This window comes from Elephas maximus, chromosome 3 (genome assembly GCF_024166365.1).
Source record: "Elephas maximus indicus isolate mEleMax1 chromosome 3, mEleMax1 primary haplotype, whole genome shotgun sequence".
In the NCBI taxonomy this organism is placed as follows: Eukaryota; Metazoa; Chordata; class Mammalia; order Proboscidea; family Elephantidae; genus Elephas; species Elephas maximus.
In genome coordinates this window covers 88,476,772-88,490,760 of record NC_064821.1, presented here as the reverse complement: position 1 = coordinate 88,490,760, position 13,989 = coordinate 88,476,772, and the positions used below count along the sequence as shown (strand labels likewise).

The 13,989-nt window shown below is 37.7% G+C and overlaps 1 protein-coding gene across 7 annotated transcripts in view; it reads right to left on the bottom strand.

Annotated features, from left to right (window-relative positions):
- The window catches only part of MAST2 (microtubule associated serine/threonine kinase 2), a 252,812-nt gene that overhangs the window by 88,610 nt on the left and 150,213 nt on the right, over positions 1 to 13,989 (bottom strand). The gene's annotated exons all lie outside the window — the stretch shown is intronic.

The window sequence follows — 13,989 nt, the reverse complement described above, 5'->3', positions numbered from 1 at the left end:
AAAACCAAAAGCTGGTTCTGTGAGAAAAAAATCAACAAAATGAACAAACCTTTAGCTAGACTCACAAAGAATAAAAGAGCCGACTCAAATTACTAAAATCAGAAATTAGAGTGGGGACATTATTACCAACCTTACAGAAATAAAAAGGATAAGAGAATACTATGAACAACATATGCCAACAAATTAGGCAGCTAGGAGGAAACGGAAAAAGTCCTAGAAACCCATGGACTACATCAGCTGACTCTAGAAGAGATAGTAAATCTCAATAAACCTACAGCAAGTAAAGAGATTGAATCAGTATTAAAACACCTCCCAACAAAGAAAAGACCAAAACCACTGAAGCGAAGGAACACTTCCTAACTCATTCTATAAGGCCAGCATTACCTTGATACCAAAACCTGATAAAGATGCAAGAAAGCTACAAACCAATGTCTCTTATGAATATACATGCAAAAATTGTCAATGAAATGCTAGAAACCATATTCAGCAGCATATTAAAATGATTCTATACCATGACCAAGTAGGATTTATCCCAGGAATATAGGGGTACTTCAACATAAGGAAGATCAACCTAATAAACCACATGAATAAAACAAAGGGGAAAAAAGGTGATCCTCTCAATTGATTCAGACATATTTGACAAAATTTAACACTCCTTCAAAATAAAGACACTCAAAAACTAGGAATAGAAGGGAATTCTCTCAACATGATAAAAGGCATTTATGAAAAGTACACAACTAACATTATACCCAGTGGTGAAAGACTGAAACATTCTGGTCCTCCCGTAATGTATATGTTGGCTTAAGGTCAGGAAGAAGACATGGATGTCTGCTTTCATCACTGCTGTTCATAACTGTACTGGAAATTCTAGCTACAGCAATTACACAAAGAAAAGAACTAAGAGGCATCCAAATTGGAAAGCGAAACTATCTCTATTCACAGACGACATAATCCTATATATAAAAAATCCCAAAGAGTCCACAAGAAAGGTGTAAGAGCTAAATAAATGGAAAGATATCCCATGTTCGTGGATTCAAAGACTTATTATTGGTAAGATGAAATACTACCCAAAGCAATCTACAGATTCAATCTCATGGTGTTTTTTTGCAGCAATTAAAAAAAAAAATTACCCTAAAATTCGTAATTTCAAGGGATCCTCAATAGCCAAATCAATCTTGAAAAGGAAGAACAAAGTTGGAGGACTCGTATTTTTCCCGATTTCAAAACTTACTACAAAGCTACAGTAATCAAAACATTGTGGTACTGGCATAATGACACACATACAGACCAAAAGAATAGAAGAGAGAGCCCAGAAATAAACCCTCACATAAATCATCATCAACTGATTTTCGACAACGGTGCCAAGACCATTCAATAGGGAAAAACTGTCTTCTCAACAAATGGTGCTGGGAAAGCTGGATATCCATATGCAAAAGAATGAAGTTAAACTCTTACACCACATAAAAAGTTAGCTAATTTGGATAAAAGACCTAAATTTAAAAGTTAAAACTATGGAACTCTTAAAAGAAAACATAGAAGTAACTCTTCACTACTTTGGATATAGCAATGTTTTCTTAGATATAACACCAAAAGCATGAGCAACAACAGAAAAATAAAGTGAACTTCATTAAAATTAAAAACCTCTGTTCACCAATGGATACTACCAATATAGTGAAAAGAAATCCACAGAATGGGAGAAAATATCTGCAATTATGTATCTGATAATGAATCCATATTCAGAATATATGAACTCTTGCAACTCAACAGCAAAAAGATAACTCAACTGAAAAGTGGTCAAAGGACCTCAGTAGACATTTCACCAAGGAAAATACACAAATTGCCAACAAACACCTAAAAAGATGTTCAGCATCATTAGTTATTAAAGAAATGCAAATCAAAACCACAATGAGATATCACTTCATACCCACTAGTGGAGCTATAATAAAAAAGATGGAAAATACAAGTGTTGGCAAGGATGTGGAGAAACTGGAACCAACACACATAGCTGGTGGGAATGCAAAATGGTTCAGCCACTGTAGAAAACAATTTAGCAGATTTTTAAAAAGTTAAACATATAAGTACCATAAAAACAAAAACCAAACCCATTGCCATCGAGTCAATTAGGACTCATAGTGATCCCATATGGCAGAGTAAAACTGCCCCAACAGGGTTTCCAAGAAGTGGCTGGTAGATTCAAACCACCAAACTTTTGGTTAGCAGTCAAAGCTCTTAACCACTGCAAAGTACCATATGATGCAGCAATTCTACCACTAGTTTTACACCCAAAGGAATTGAAAACAGGTATTCAAACAAGTATATGTATATGCATGTTCACAGCAGCCCTATTCACAATAGCCAAAAGGTAAAAACAACCCAAATGTCTACCAAGAGATCAACGGATAAACAAAATGTGTTAATACATACAACGCAGTATTATTCAACCACAAAAAAGAATAAACTACTGACACATGCTACAACATGGATGAACCTTGAAAACATTACACTAAGTGAAATAAGTCAGACACAAAAGAAATATTGCATGACTCCACTTAAATGAGGTATCTAGAATAAGCAAATTCATAGAGACTGAAAGTAAAACAGAAGTTACCAGGGGTTGAAGGGAGATGGGAATGGGGAGCTATTGTTTAAATGGTACAGAATTTCTGTTTGGGATCAAGAAAAGTTCTGGAAGTAGACAGTGGTGATGGTTATACAACATGGTCAATGTACTTAACGCCACTAAATTGTACACTTGTTGTTAGGTGCTGTCGAGTTAGTTCCGGCTCATAGCGACCTCATGCACAACAGAACAAAACACTGCCCAGTCCTGTGCCATTCTTAGAATCATTGCTATGCCTGAGCCCATTGTTGCAGCCACTGTGTCAGTCCATCTGGTTGAGGGTCTTCCTCTGTTCCCCTGATCCTGTACTTTACCAAGCATGATGTCCTTCTCCAGGGACTGTTCCCTCTAGATAGCATGTCCAAAGTATGTAAGACGCAGTCTTGCCATCCTTGCTTCTAAGGAAATTCTGGCTGTATTTCTTCCAAGACAGATTTGTTCATTCTTTTGGCAGTCCGTGGTACATTCAATATTCTTCGCTAACACCACAATTCAAAGGGGTCAATTCTTCTTTAGTCTTCCTTATTCACTGTCCAGCTTAAACATGCATATGATGCGACCGAAAATACCATGGCTTGGGTCAGGCACACCTTAGTCTTCAAGGTGACATCTTTGCTTTTCAACACTTTAAAGAGGTCCTTTGCAGCAGATTGGCCCAATAAAATTTTATACTTAAGCATGGTTTAATTTCATGTGTTATGTAAAGATAAATTTTATGTTGTGTATATTTTATAACAATTTAAAAGAATTGTAAAAAAGGGAGGAATAAGGGGGAAGAGAGACTTGCAAGTAGAGTTACCAGACCTCCCAATTTGTCCATGACAATCTATGTCTGCTGTCCCAGTATACTTATTAATAGACTCTCCCTTCATTATCAAAAATTTCCTAGTTTAGATAACAAATTATATGGTCACCCTACTTTAGAGACATAGTGACCAAACGCACTGTGCTGGCATAGTGTGGATACAGATTCAAAAGTAAACAAAACCAACTGTAAAGACCATTTCAACACTGACTAGATATTTGATATTAATAAATTCTTATTGTTTTAGGTGTGATAATGGTATATGTGGTTATGTTTCTTAAAAATTTCCATCTTTAGAGATATAAACTGAAGCATTTATAGATGAAATGACACGTCTGGGATTTGCTTCAAAATAATTGGGAGATGGGAGAAATCAGTGGGGATGTAAATGAGATAATATCGATCATGAGTAGATGCCAGGGATGTAGTATTACTCTTTCTATTTTTGAATATTTTTGAGATTTTCTGTAACACAAAGTTTAAAAAAGAGAGTAAGTTTTTCAGTAATTGAAAATTTCCTAGTTCCAGAAACAGAAATATCCTAGGAACCTCAGCTTCCTGCGATTAAGCTAAGAAGAAAACCTTTATCATCTTGTTAGAGTCACCTGATGGCCTACGGGATATTCTCTGCCATACAACATTTCCTGAGGTTTAATCACAAGTAGTTATTTTTCGTTATTTTACCTTTCCATTAAGAAAAACACTTTCCCTTCCTTAACAGGAGATCACATTTCCTGAAGATTTTCTCAGGTTGCTCCTTTCCTTATACAAGCAGGAGAGAAGAAATGAAACACGTTAAAGCTGTCTTGATGGACTTTTCTTACTGCCCAAAATTGGCCATCTTAAAAGAATGTAATTCAGTGTTCCCTCATTTTAGACCATGTCCCTGGTGAAGCCCAACAGGCCAGTTTACAGGCGTAACAGTTAGTGAGACTGCATGAGAGAGCAGGAGTACATCCGGTGGCCACTGTCTTATCTTAGCTAGTAACAAAGCTTCCATGGGCAAGACAAAATAATTAAATAATACTTAGAGTTGTCCATGGAAAAATAAAATTAGTGGAAGCAAAAGGAAAACTAATGAGAGCAAAACAGGGTGCTGAGGCTCAGAAATAAGTAAATTTTCCAAGAATAAGAAACCAAACCAGTCGCCATCAAGTAGATTCTGATTCCTATGGACAGAGTAGAGCTGTCTCATAGGGTTTCCAAGGCTATAAATCCTTACTGAAGTAGACACCATATCTTTCTCCCACAGAGCGACCAGTGGATTCAAATGCTAGCCTTTCAGTTAGTAGCTGAGCTCTCTGACCACTGTGCCACCAGGGCTCCTTTTTCCAACAGTGGCATTAGCCAAATAGTTATTATAGCAGCTAACCAATCTACTGAGTACTTTTAGTATGCCTGGTAGTAGTCCAGGCAATTTTATATGTATTGATTCATTTATTCATTACAGCAATGCTTGAAGTCCTATTGTCCCCATTTTGATGTAGAAAACCGAGTCAGTAAGAAGTCAAGCAGCTTTCCTACAAATTGCATGCAGCAGTGCCAGGATAAGAACAAGTTCTGGAGAATTTCCTGTTTAGGAATACTTTGAAAAGCAGTTCTTTAAAAAAAAAGACAAGAAAAGCAGGTGCTGGTAAAATGAAAATAGTGCTTTCTCCTTGGCAGGAGATAATCTTGACACTACCATAAAGGGTTTTCAAAGGCTACTTAGTTTTGGAGAAAGACCAAAGGAACACCTGTCCTTTTGCCATATAAAAGTCTAAAGAAAGCCTCTCACTCATGTGAGACAGGAGGGGCCAGAGGGCTGAATCAGTACCAATGGCTACAAGCTTCAGCAGTGAACTTCTTGTTACTAAAGATGTCCAAGCAAAAGCTGCATACTTTTTTGCTAGAAATTGTATGGGAGAAACTCCTCTACAGTAGGAAGTGAGCTACAGCCAGAACCCTTCCAAAATAAAGATCACTCTAAGAAGGATTTCTTGCTGCAATGAAAACTATGGTCACTCAAAACTGATGTTATACGTAAGCCATTCTATGTTCTTGAAAGTTGCCAACATCAAACTTTTATCCCCAGCAGGCCTAAAGCTGAGACTGTGCATAGTCCCTTCTCTCTTCGGGGGCACCAGACTCCGCCACTCCTTCAAACAGGGTTATGCCAATAGTGCACTACTCTTGCCTGAGTGGCAACTAATAGTCTGGGATCCTATTCTTAGAAAATATGCAAGGTGACTAAAGGTTAGAGGTTAATTAATTTGACCCATCACAATCATGTTCATTATTCCTCTTAAGGTTGATCATACCTATAGGAGACACAGAGCATGCCCTTAGCATCAAGGCCTGTCTATAATAGACTTATTCCTTCTCTTCAAGAAATAAACAGAAATTATTATACAGTTAGAACAGGTATCATTTCAAAACTGTGTCTTGGTTGTCCTTAAAATTATTGTGGGTAAACAATTTGTAAGGTACTAAGAGCATCAACAAGATGCAAACAATAAAAAGGTTTGGGAGGGTCAGCTTTCACCACTACGCAAAGGGACACATTATTTTCTAGCCCTTCAGGGAAATGCAGCCAAAAGCCTAAATAGCTGTACTCCAAAGCGGATAAGAAACTCTCAGTACAGACTCTGGGAGGTGGCAGTGTGTGGATCCTAGTTCCCTCTCTCCTGGGTCATCTATTTTCAAACAGAGGTCAAACTCACTGCCAGTAACTCTGAATTTTCAGTTCTTTACTCATTCACACTGTTTACCAGAACCATTTTTCTCTTCTTTCCACTGGTATATGTTCCTTTGCTTAATAACACTAATGTTCAACAGGTACATGTACACAGTAAGGACTTTGTAGAATGACGGTTCATCATTGCGTTCATGAAGCACTGATTCTGTCCTTGACTCTGAATGTGAATACAGAGAACAAAACTAAGTTAGTGGATGACAGCTATGAACAGTGGTAAAAGATAACAAAATAGAATGACATAAGCCTAAAAAGAAGAGCAACTTTTTTCAAGAAGATATGAAGGTAATGGCATGGAAATGACAGTGGGCTACAAGAATGCCAATTCCACTTCCAATACAGGGAGTTTATTAAAGAATATTTTGAGTATGTTACTGTCTTAATTATCTAGTGCTGCTATAACAGGAATACCACAAGTGAATGGCTTTAACAAACAAATCTATTTTCTCAGTTTAGGAAGCTAGAAGTCTGAATTCAGGGTGCTGGCTCTAGGGGAAAGCTTTCTCTGTCAACTTTGGGGGAAGGTCCTTGCCTTCTTCGGCTCCTGGGTGATCTTGTTGTGGTTTAACACGTCTCTTCCTTCATCTCTGCTCTGCTCCCTTGTTTATGGTAATTGCTTTTATATCTCAAAAGAGACTGAGTCAAGATACAACCTACGCTTATCCTGCCTCATTAACTTAATGTAACAACCAAAACCAAAACCAAACCCAGTGCCGTCGAGTCGATTCCGACTCATAGCGACCCTATAGGACAGGGTAGAACTGCCCCATAGAGTTTCCAAGGAGCGCCTGGCGGATTCCAACTGCCGACCCTTTGGTTAGCAGCCGTAGCATTTAACCACTACGCCACCAGGGTTTCCTAACGTAACAAAGACAATCCATTCCCAAGTGGGATTATAACCACAGGCATAGAGGTTAGAATTTACAACACATATTTTTGAGGGACATAATTCAATCCATAACATTTACCTTGGGAAAAGAGAAGACCTGGGGCTGCAAAAATTACTTAGGTTCAGAATATACTATATTACATAAACAAAGTATCTTAGATGGAGAGTCAGAACAATGTAGTTGTTAAGAATATGCTCTCTGGAGCCAGACTGCCTGGGTTTTCATCTCGGTTCTGTGGTTTACCAACTGTGTTATCTTGAGCAATTTATGCAATCCCTCTTTGGCTTAGTTTTCTCATCTGTAAAATGAGCATAATAATTCTTCTCTCACAGAATTGGTGCGAAGACTGAATGACCTACAAATTTTAAAGTGCTTAGAACAGTGCCTGGAAGCTATTAAACACTTGATCAGAGTTTGTTAAATTAATTAAATAAATACTCAACAGCAGATGTTTCATCAGAAACATTACAGCAGAAGGGTTACAGACTACAGACAATGGAGTCAGATTCCATAAGGCTGAATGCCAGCTCTACCGCTTTTTAATAACTTCCTTCTCTGTGCCAGTGTCTTCATCTATAAAATAAATTTACTTGGATTATCCATCTCATCAATACAATGAACTTATTTGTAATATCCACTTCATTACGGTATTTTGAGGATTAAATAAATTCAACACATATAAACCATTTAGAAAAATACCTGTCGTTGTGTGCCATTGAATTGATTATGACTCAAAGCAACCCTATAAGACAGAGTAGAACTGTCCCATAGGGTTTCCTAGGCTGTAATCTTTACAGGAGCAGATCCCCAGGTCTTTGTCCTGCAGAGCCACTGAGTGGGTTCAAACCACCAACCATTCAGTTAGCAGCTGAGCACTTAACCATTGTGCCATTGGGCTCCAGAAAAACGCCTAATACACGGTAAATGCATGGCAAATGTTAACCTATTTTTATTCTTTTGTTGTTTCATTTCTCAACTTTTCTTGACTAAGCAAGTTAAAGCAATTAAAACGTCTGTCCTACTTTAATCGGTTTATCTCACATGTGAATTGGTCAGCCAATCATCTCATGAAGCAACCTTCACTTCTGATAACAGAAGCATGGGATCAAAACATTAGGAAAACTGTGATTTGCATACCTTGCTTACTGGTTCATCCACCCCTGCCTGGATGGAGAACATGTTCAAGAAGCAACACAGGAAGGGGGCTACCCAAACAGAGCTGAGCAGTCTCCCTCAGTTGAGGAGCCAATATGAAAATTTGGGGAGGCTAAAGTGGCTTGAATTTGCAAGGCAGATAGAGTACCGGGGAGGAGGGAGCTATACAGAGAAAAAAAAAAAAAAAAAAGGGCCCTAGAAATCTGCAAAAAATTCCTCTCAAGTTTTTGGCTAAGTACAGATCAATGCATATGGGGAAGAAAAACTATCCAAGAAAAGAGACAGGTAGGACACTCCCTGGAGTTCACAAAGGGACAGGAATGTTCATGTTCCCACCATGCAGAATGAAAAAAAAAAAACTCATAATACCATATTTTTACCCAAATAATGTATACCTTCTACATTTGTTTAACAAACACGCCCTTTCCCCCATGAGGTATTTTCCTAAGCTTGCTATGCTAATTTTTTTTTACAGTAACATATTTTTTAAAAATTGGTATAGCGGCACTTATGAAAATACCTTGGAGGGGGAAGGGTATGGTTGGCAAATAAATAAAGAAGGAGCATGTTATTTGTGTAAAATACGGTACATCACCATCAAGTATAGTACTCAGAAGGTACTAATCTCAGTAGCAAGACAAAATTAGCCTCGAATGCTGCTCTGGTCCCACCTAACAAAGCTTGAAAGTGATCCTTGAAAAGATCAAACTATTTCCAAGTAATTTAACTAACTGCATCCCAGCACAAAGCTTGAGAACATGTAAAGGAACACAAAAATATCCATCAAACAACAAGGTAAAATCATCTTGCCTCATCACTCAACTAGTACTATGCATGGGACAGATGCAAAAGACGAAAGAAATAAAGCACTAATACAGTGATAAGACATGTGCACAAATTAAGGGGGAAAAATCCATGAAATTTAACAAGTTTTTATGCCCAAAGTGGTAAGACATTGCTCCCAGTTGTGTGTCTTAGACCACAGAGATACTACCTTCAGCCATGTACCAAGACTGGGCACACCTTCAGCTATGTACCAAGACTGGGCACACCTTCAGCTGTAAGCATTATACAACTTTCTCAGTCTCATACGCCAAGGACTTGTACTTCTGGGATAGGGATTTCAGGGAGGAATTGGCCTCTGACACTATGTCAGTCCAACACTGCCCCAGATTATCTGTGGAGACTGTCTCACTTACTTTGGACATGTTAACAGGAGGAACCAGTCCCTGGAAAAGTACATCATCTTTGGTAAAGTAGAGGGTAAGCAAAAAAAAAAAAAAAAAAAGGAAAGACCCTCAACAAGATGGACTGACACAGTAGCTGTAACAATGCGCTCAAACACAGCAACGACTGTGAGGATGACACAGGACCGGCAGCGTTTCACTCTGTTGTATTCATTTGCCATGAGTCGGAACTGACTCGATGGCACCTAACAACATATCCAGTAATACCACTGAAGTCTGTATAATAAATTATTCCTTTCCTTAAGTTTTATTTTTTCAGGTTACTTTTTTCTAATAAAAGTTTGAAAAATGCCCACTAATTAATCACACCTTCCTTTTTTGAGGTCCCCTCCACTCCCAATTGGGTTCTAAGATATCACTCTCTTGTTCTCCTTGCAGAACAGCTGCTCCTTTTCAGGCTTTCCTTTGCTAGTTCCTCATTGTCTCCCAACCTCCAAAAGTCAGAGAGCCCCAGGGCTCAGTCCTTTGACATCTCTTCTTTATCAACAGTCACTCACTGAATAATCTCATAAATCAAATGGCTTTACATTATCACCTATATGTCGCCAATTTCTAATTATTTATCTCTAGAGAATGTCTAAATGTCTATCTCTTGTAGCTTCCCAGTATCTGTTAATGGTAACTCCAATTTTCTAGCTGTTCAGCCCAAAATCTTAAGTCACCTATAACTGATCTTTTTCTCAAACCCTGCATCTAATCCACCAACAAATCCTATCAATTCTACCTTCAAAAAGTATCCCCAAATCTTACTACTTCTTACCACCTGCGCCATCATGGGTTCAAACAACCACCGTTTATTACCTAGATTATTCCAGTAGCCTTCTAACTGTATATCCAGAATGACCCTTTCAATCTAGGTCAGATGAGGCCATTCTCCCACTTTAAATCCTCCAGTGGCTTCTGATCTCCTACTCAACATTAAAGCAAAAGTCCTTATAATGGCCTTTAAAGTTCTACTTAATGTGGTTTCCCACATCTCAGACCTCATCCCCCACAACTCACCACCTAACTTATTCCTCATCAGCCTTAGTGGCCTCTTTGCTGCACTAAGAACACACAAGGCAAGCTCACAGAGCCCTTGGCACTTACTATACCTTGGCCTGGGGTTCTCTTCCTCCAGATATTTCCATTCTGTCTCTGTGATTTCCTTCAAGTCTTTGCTCATTTATCAGCTCATCCTTGAGGACCTGCTTGACCACCTTATACAAATGGCAACCCTTGGCTCCACATTACCTACTCTACTATCCTAATTTTTCTTAGTAGCACTTATGGCCATCTGTTATATATATACTCCTTAACCTGTTTGTCTGTCTCCCTCCACTAGAATCTGAGGGCAGAGACTTCTTTCTTTTTTTTTTTTTTTAAACAAAAACAGTTTTTTAATCCAATGAAATGAAATACAAAATGAAATGGATAGTTTATTTTGGGGTGAAATTTTTAAAAATTTCATTTAATAATGAAAAAAAATTTTTTATTGTGCTTTAAGTGAAAGTTTACAAATCAAGTCAGTCTCTCACATAAAAACTTATATATATACCTTGATACATACTCCCAATTACTCTCCCCCTAACGAGGCAGCCCTCTCTCTCCTTCCACTCTCTCTTTTTGTGTCCATTTCACCAGCTTCTAACCCCCTCTACCCTCTCATCTCTCCTCCAGGCAGGAGATGCCAACATAGTCTCAAGTGTCCACCTGGGCAGAGACTTTTTATCTGTGTTCACTGCTATGTTTTCCATGTGTACAACAGTGCCTACCACATAGTATGTACTCAAATAATGTTAAATATATGAAAAGGAAGGCAGGAAGAAACAGGGGCAGGGCTATTTTCATCAACCTGAACAAATCATTTAACCTGTTTTGGAATCATATTTTCTAAAATATTATTATCTAAATGTGGAATTTGGACTATTTAACCTCTAAAGAGCTCTAGCATCCTGTCATGCATGCTATGCTTCTTCCTCTGGGTGGTCGTAGGGCTGTCCAGCAATCAGGATGGGCACACAACTATCTAAGTACTGATATCTACTCTACCTTCTCCTGAAATTTTGAACATGGCAAAGATCTGTGACATTCCTTTTATTCTTCTCTGTGTAAGGCCATGGCTCTTAACTTAGTTTCTCCCCATTTTTAAGAAATGAGGTATGGGGTTTACTTATCAGGACTATTAGGTCAGAAGTGATCACCAAGGCCCACATTCACATCACTGCAGATTTCCTTACCTCCACTGCAGCGGGCGGCTGGAGCAGGGGCTGCCAGGACTGCTGTGAGCTTGTGGGTTCAGGAAAAAGACAAGAGGAGAAGTAGCCAAAGCACAATCAGCACTAAGTGGGACTTTAGTGAGGGATAGGGCTGGAGCCAATGTGGGCGAAAACATGTGCTGGTTTACTTCAGATCCTCGGCAAAGAGTAGAGATTCTGACACCGTGGTAGAAAAAAACAGGGTCAGTAACAATTTCTCAACCAAAACCAAACACATTTAAAGTAGAATATTTTAGGCAAGAGGCTCAAAAAAAGTGCTAAAAAATCATTCTCAAGTACTATACCTCAGTCTCAGTGCTGGAACAGAATGATGAAACAGAAACTAAAACTTAATCCACAGAATTAAAACCAAAAATTTAAGCTCTGGCTATTCGAAGTATTTAAAACTGGCTTCTGGGTAAACCAAACATTGCAAATATACTACAACTCATCGACTAGCAAGCAATAGGTCATATATCATGTTCAATAACTAAAAACTTTCCAGAGAAATATGTATATGGCCATAAATGTAAAACATTCTCAACTGTTTATAAATTGTTAGATTATTTCTATAATGCTGCTTTGTGTCTAATGAGTATATCAAGCAGTGTCATTTAAATATATGTCACAAACTGTGTTTTACTTAAATTTTAGTCTTCTACATTACTCTCCCCCCCACTTCAAAACAATCTAACCTGTTTGATGTGTTAAGACCTAGTAAAGACCATTAAATAAGTAAAATCATTAAACTGAAAAGACCAGGTGGTAAACTTTGAGTTCTAATTTGTTAATCACTGGTAGATATGGTATAGATGATGAACCACAATAGAAAGGCTGACAGCATTAATTTGCTATAGTATTGGCATGGTTTTCTATACAAATATAACATTTAGCTATAATATTTTATTTCCAAGTTAAAAAAAAATTACTTAAATATCACGTAAGCACCTGAATTATTGTTTCAAAATTATGCTAGTTTCATATATTGTTAATGCTGATTTTTTGGAATATGGATTTGGCAATATTCTACTTGTGCTTAACTGCATATATTCAGAAGAAATCTTCACCTTTCGACTCATTCTCCCTCTAGCTGGCTTCAGCGTATTTCTCAGATAGGTAAGCAATATGGGGATACAATAGGATAGGAGAAGGGAGGGCGGATAAGTATTTAAAATTACAGGTATGCCCAATTTCCACAAATTCAACATATTAAAAAAAAAAATCACAAAAGGTAAAAACATTAATTTGGACTAATATCTTCCTTTTAAAAATAATTTCCACTCTTCTAAAGAACTATTTCCAAAATACATTCCCTAGTATACATAAGGAAACCCTGGTGGTGTAGTGGCTAAGACTGCAGCTGCTAACCAAAAGGCTGGCAGTTCAAATCCACCAGACACTCCCTGGAAACCTATGGGGCAGTTCTACTCTGTCCTACAGGGCGGTCTGAGTTGGAATCAACTGGATGGCTAGGGTTTTTTTTTTTTTTGTAGTATAAATAAAAAATAAATAAATAAGCCAGGGTTAATTACAACACAGAATAAGACATTTAGTACTTGTTATTTTGAACAATAATGTTTATACAAAATAGTGTAGTCTTAGATCTTATCACATAAAATGAAATTTAGCCATTTGATAAATAATTAGGATTGTAAAAATCTATAAAGCCAAATTTCTGTTTTTGTTTCTAATTATCACTCTGCAAATAAGTTACCTTTACTTTAAGAGACATTTTAGTAGATGAACCTTCTTTTTTATGGTCTTTATAATCTCAGTATGGGGATAAAAAGTCTTTTTTTTAAGTATGCAATTCCACAATTATATACTTCAAATAAGTCCTGTTTTCCTAGATCTGGTAGAATCATTAATTCAATTAATGACCATTCATAAACACTGAAGGCCAATCAAAGGCCAAGAACCCAAGTAGAACCCCCTGAAGAAAGCTGTCTATTTGAACAAGCATTATCTCTGGGTAAGTACAACACTCGGGGGGAAAAAAATCTGAAGTACACTCCCTCCATCCTGTGAGTTAAACAAAGGCAGTTCAATGCAGATAACTGAGGTAGAATGGGTGCTAGGACCTTTCTTTCCCTGGCTCCCTAACTTGCTGATCAATTCACTCAGCTAATAAAGTACATTTCTTTATTGGCTAACATAGAAACAAAATTCAATCAAACCCTGAAGGACCCAGGCTTGGATCTGTAGGGGGAGATCTGAGGTCCTAAGCCAGGTTCAGGAATACAAATCTCTAGTCAAAGGAGGAGATACTTTTCATTTCTATTTGTTTATCACATTATGGGG